A 4963-nucleotide genomic window follows, 5' to 3' on the forward strand; every position below is an offset into this window, starting at 1 on the left:
CTTGGAGGGACCCGGACCCCGAACCTTCCCCCACCCAGGAGGTTGGGGGAGCAAGGAGGGGCGGCTCCCCGCCGGGCGGTGCCGGACGCCTTGTTTTGCGAGCACCTGTGGGGAGGCTGAGCAGGGCTGCGGCTGGGGCTTGTGCGGGGCCGGGCAGAGCCCCCGGGCTAGGGCCTCGGCTCCGCCGGGGCAGCGGGCGGTGAGCCCGGGCTGGCGCCCGACACTGGGCTTGTCATGGGGAGGCGAGAAGAGAGCTCTGCTAGCGGCTGGCTTCGCAGTCGGCAGCGGGCTCCGTCGTGTCCGCAGAGGCGGCAGCAGCATCTTCACCCCCGTGCTCTTCAACCCTTCATGCACAATGTGTGTGTGTGTCTATCGATCGTTATATGTATGTATGTGTGTATATATGTATGTGTGGGTATACGTGTGCGTAAATATACATACAGTATATATATGTGTGTATGGGTGTGTCTATATATGTCTATACCGAAATTACGTATATGTATGTATGTATGTATATGTGTGTGTATACCGAACTCTCTCTCTCTCTCTCTCTCTATATGAATGAATGAATATATATATTCCAAAATATATACGTGGATGTGTGCGTACACACACATTTCGGTATACACCCCCCCACACACACATGTATTTCGTTACACACGCACACACACATTTCGGTTTAGCAGCCTGAGTTCGCTCCGGGGGGCGGAGAAGCTACAATCCAGATGCCAACAACCCCCAGACAGACAGAGACCCCTGCTTTTCCTCAGGCGCTTTCATTTTTTTCGGCCATGAATATTCATCGAGTGCTTTCTCCCTCTTCCAGCAGATCTCTCCCTTTCCCCTAAAGGAGCTGCGCGTCCATGCCCCTTTCCCCCTGCTCTCCCCGCCATGTGCCTGCATGACCGCGCCAAGCCGGGGCGCACTAAAGAGTGGGTATCTGCCCCCTGTTCTTGCAGATCCCGGCTCCCTGGTGTGTTTCGTGCTAGCAGCAAGAGCCGCACGCAGCCCGTCTCCTGGGGGTGCAGGAGCCCCCCTGGCTCGGCTCCCCCTCCCCCGTTCTGCTCTCGGAGTGATGCTGCAGTGCAAATCAACGGGACCCTATTGTCATCACCTAGTCCTTTGTCTTCGCGTGGCGCATGCGTCGGGGAGCAGGGCGTGGGCGTGGGGAGGAGGCGCTGGTCGCTCCGGCATCCATCAGGCTCTGATCGCATCGGGGGAACAAAGAGATGCTGCAGTGGGGGCGCCGGGTCTCTGTGCACTCGCTTCCCACCGCTTCATCCCAGCTGCTTTTTAGTTTTTTTGTAAGCGCACAAAGATCGTTACGATGCAGAGGGTTTTTTTCCCCTCTTTTTCTTCCCCCTCCCTTTTCCTCTCCCCTTTCCATAATGTGCTGATTTTTCTCTCTCTTTCTCCCATGTCACGTGTGTTAACCATGGGTGCTGGTTGTAGAGGTTCTTTGCCTGGTGCTGAGCTGTCAGGGAGGGGTGAGAGGGTGGAGGCACCTGCCCTTTTCCCCTCCCAAAGGTGATTTAAGGAAATCAATCCCAGGAAAATAGGTGGGCGTTGGATGCAGCCTGCAGAATTGGCAGTGGTTGCTTGCAAATCCTCCCATAAAATGGCTTTCCAAGATTGGGGCTAAAGCAAAGGGGTGGGGGAGGGAGGAGAAGGCGTGGCCTGGCTACATCCCAGTGTCGCACCATCCTTTGAACATTGTTGTCTAGCCAGGTCTTTTTGGTAGATATAGGGGTCTTTCTTACAGAGCCATGCTAATAAGGCAGATGTATGCATGGATCCTCTCACTGGAAGATTATTAAGGGGATTTAATTTATGTGCTGCAGTTAAATTGCACATGAAGGATGCCATAAAGAAGCTATGCTACAGGGGACGTCTTTGCTTGACAGATCCTGCTTTAGTCTGGGTCATCTGCTCCAGGCAGCTGCCTCTCAAGACACCCATTATTTTTTATCTTGTGGTTTGTAAAGGAGACATCTCAGTCTCTCTGGTGCCAACTGTCATGCCTGGATATCTGAGCTGATATTCCCCTTTCCTTTCCCTGCTCCCGGTAACCTGCTGTTGCCAAGGATTATCATGCAGGCTATTATCATGCAGGCTATCATTTTTTTCCTTACCTGGTGACAATTTGTAAATCATAAGTCTCACAGGCTCTGTAAATTATGAGTTTGATATTTCTGTACATCTAGGAAGGGTAGATAGATATTAATTTCTGTCAAAATGTCAGTTATAGATGGGGGGAGGGATACTGCGCTCATCCATGCAAGCATGCTACTAGACAGATCTTGGCTGTGGATTTTATTATTACATACCTCAGTGGGCTGGAAATTTTACACTGCAAGGCCTTTTGCCCTCGATAGGATTGCCTTCCTTTATGAACTCATTAAGGAGGGGGTGAGGGGAAAAGGAAACAGTTGTTGGAGCCTCAGCACTTACCCGGGTGGAGGCTTTGTACCCCAGGGTGTACAGATCATTGCCAGATGCTACCTACAGTTTGTACAGACTTCAGACTGCTCTTAAAGCCATGAGCCCTCCTTGTCCTCCCCATATGTTTAGGAGGAGCAGCAGCAGCAGGAGACTTGGCAGGTGGGGTAGCAGTGTCAAGGGAAGGGATAATGCCTCATTTACATCCGAGTCTCCAGTGGAGGTACCTCTACCAAGAGGCTCTCTAAATTGGGTTCTGTGATTAATATAGAGACTAGGAGAGGGAGAAAAACAAAACAAGCTTTACGATGTGTCTGTTCATTTTCTCCCTCTGCTCCTGTCTTTTACCACACACATTCTTTGCATTTGCCTTCATCCCAGGTTGTCTTGCAGGATTATATGTTCCTATTCAGATGCTTTACTCTTCTTGACTACCGAAAGAGCACTTTTCCTCACTGGATAGGGTTTTAGTTTTAGTTTGGAGAATGTTACCTGTGTTCCACAGTTAGAATTAAATTTGCAGAGAGGCTACAATCCTAGTTGTTTTCTCTTCTTGTATGTATTGATGCACAAAATGCTGATTTAATACATACTTGCTGGGGCAGCATACCAAACATTTTCTACATCAAAATGAACTTCTGAACATCTTGCTGTACCCCATTAAAATAAAATCTAGGTTTAAAAGTAAAACTACTACTGGTTTCTTTGTATGTAGTATCTTTCTACCTGTCTTACACTCCTTTAGAAAGTACTTGTTGAAACCAGAGCACTGAGATGAACAAAATGATCTGTTCACATTAATAAGCAAAGACATGATTTCAGCTCCCATTCTTTCACCTTGAAATTTTAACTTTGACTTTATATAAAGAGCACACGCACATTGAATTTGCAACCATTGAATATTTGTGTATATATCAGTCTCAACATAATGCCACTGGAATAAAATATTTTGAAATAAAGCTCTTTGTATCACCTTCCAGTAGTTCCCTCATTTCAATATACCTTGAAATTCTTCATCAGAACAGACTCTATATGGAAAGGTGGTGGTTATGTGATGGTATGACTGTAGCTTGTATTGTGTCATTTTTTTTTTGCCAAAAGTATTTGTGTTCCAAAACCTTTTCTGACGTACTTTCGTACCTCAACTTATTTTTATCCCTCTTAATAGTCAGGTCTCATACTGCTTAATACAACTCAAAACTCTTAAGAAGCCAAATGGGGAAACAAGGTGAAGTATCTTGCTGAAGGCCACACAGCAGGCCAGTAGCAGAGCCTGGAGCAAAGTTTAGCCCACATGCCTTCAGCAAAATCATGTCCTCTCAACAGCTAAAGCAGATGATGAAAATTGTAGCCATGTATATAGTTAATGAATAAGAATGGCATACCCTAATCAAAAATGCATTTCACAGGCTGGCTGTAGATAGGCAAGAGGTCATAATCAAGTGGAGATTGTATTGCCCTTTGTATGCTGTCTCTTGACTTAACCATAATACCTGCTCGTATCCTAAGTTCATAAATAAGAATTTTAGAGGCACTAGTTTCAGATTAATGTAATGAAAAGTGTGGCAAACCTCTAGAAACAAGTTGCATCACTTAGACGTTTTAATTCTTAATGTTCTGGAGATTATTCTGGTATCAGAAGCACCCTTCTTGGCTTCAGCATGCCTTAAATGGGCTGCTTTGTCATATATGGAAGGCTAGTCCTTCAGGGTTAACAGAAGCTAGTGAGAGTTATGCTCATACCTTGTAATGAGCTGAAGACTATGTTTATCCTTAAGCATGCTGAACTTGAGGCTCAAACAACTAGACTCAAAACTGTATTTGATCATCTGTGAGCTGAAATAATCCGTGTCTAGACCTGTAAAAGGAGTTAAGTTTTAATAAAATGAAAGGATTACAAGGTATGTTAATTCACATAAATTTAAAATTCTGGTAGCCGGTCATTGGGAATAGCTATAACAATACCAAATGCTCACAGGGTGCCTATGGGATGTTTTGGATGGTAATAAAGAACCAGACCTCACAAGATCTCATTTCTGCCACAGACGTCCTGTATGCTGTTAGGAATGTGACTTATGGCCAGATTTCGAAGTACTCAGGTCTTAACTGTGATACAACTTTTTGGATAGCTGGCCTCAAGTATGGGTACCGCGCTTCCTTTAAAAATGTGACCATTAATCTCTTCCCCATCCAACATTCCCCAAAAGGGAATGTTTGTACTCCCTTTGTTCTGATCATATAGGCTGTTAGATCTTCAGGGCAACATCTGCTTCTTCTGTTTGTATATATTCAGATCCTGATTTAGCTCTCTAAACTGTGCTCTGGTAGCTTCTTCTATAAATGTTAAATCTAAAGGTTACACATCTTTGGTTTCCAACTAGGAAAATAACCAGTACTACTTATTCAAATACAATGAATTTATGTCTGCCTAGTTTCGAAGTCATTCCTCTCTTCTTTCCATCTACCCCCACTCCCCTTCTCCCCCCTCCCCCCTGAAAAAAAGAGAGACAAGGTAAGGTAATGA

At 45.6% G+C, this 4963-nt stretch overlaps 1 protein-coding gene across 1 annotated transcript in view; it reads left to right on the top strand.

Annotated features, from left to right (window-relative positions):
• Window positions 1-4963, top strand: part of BASP1 (brain abundant membrane attached signal protein 1) — a 92287-nt gene that overhangs the window by 353 nt on the left and 86971 nt on the right. The window lies entirely within an intron of this gene.

The sequence above is a fragment of the Gavialis gangeticus genome, unplaced genomic scaffold, assembly GCF_001723915.1.
Source record: "Gavialis gangeticus isolate Ggan-Ray unplaced genomic scaffold, GavGan_comp1, whole genome shotgun sequence".
NCBI classification, from domain to species: domain Eukaryota; kingdom Metazoa; phylum Chordata; order Crocodylia; family Gavialidae; genus Gavialis; species Gavialis gangeticus.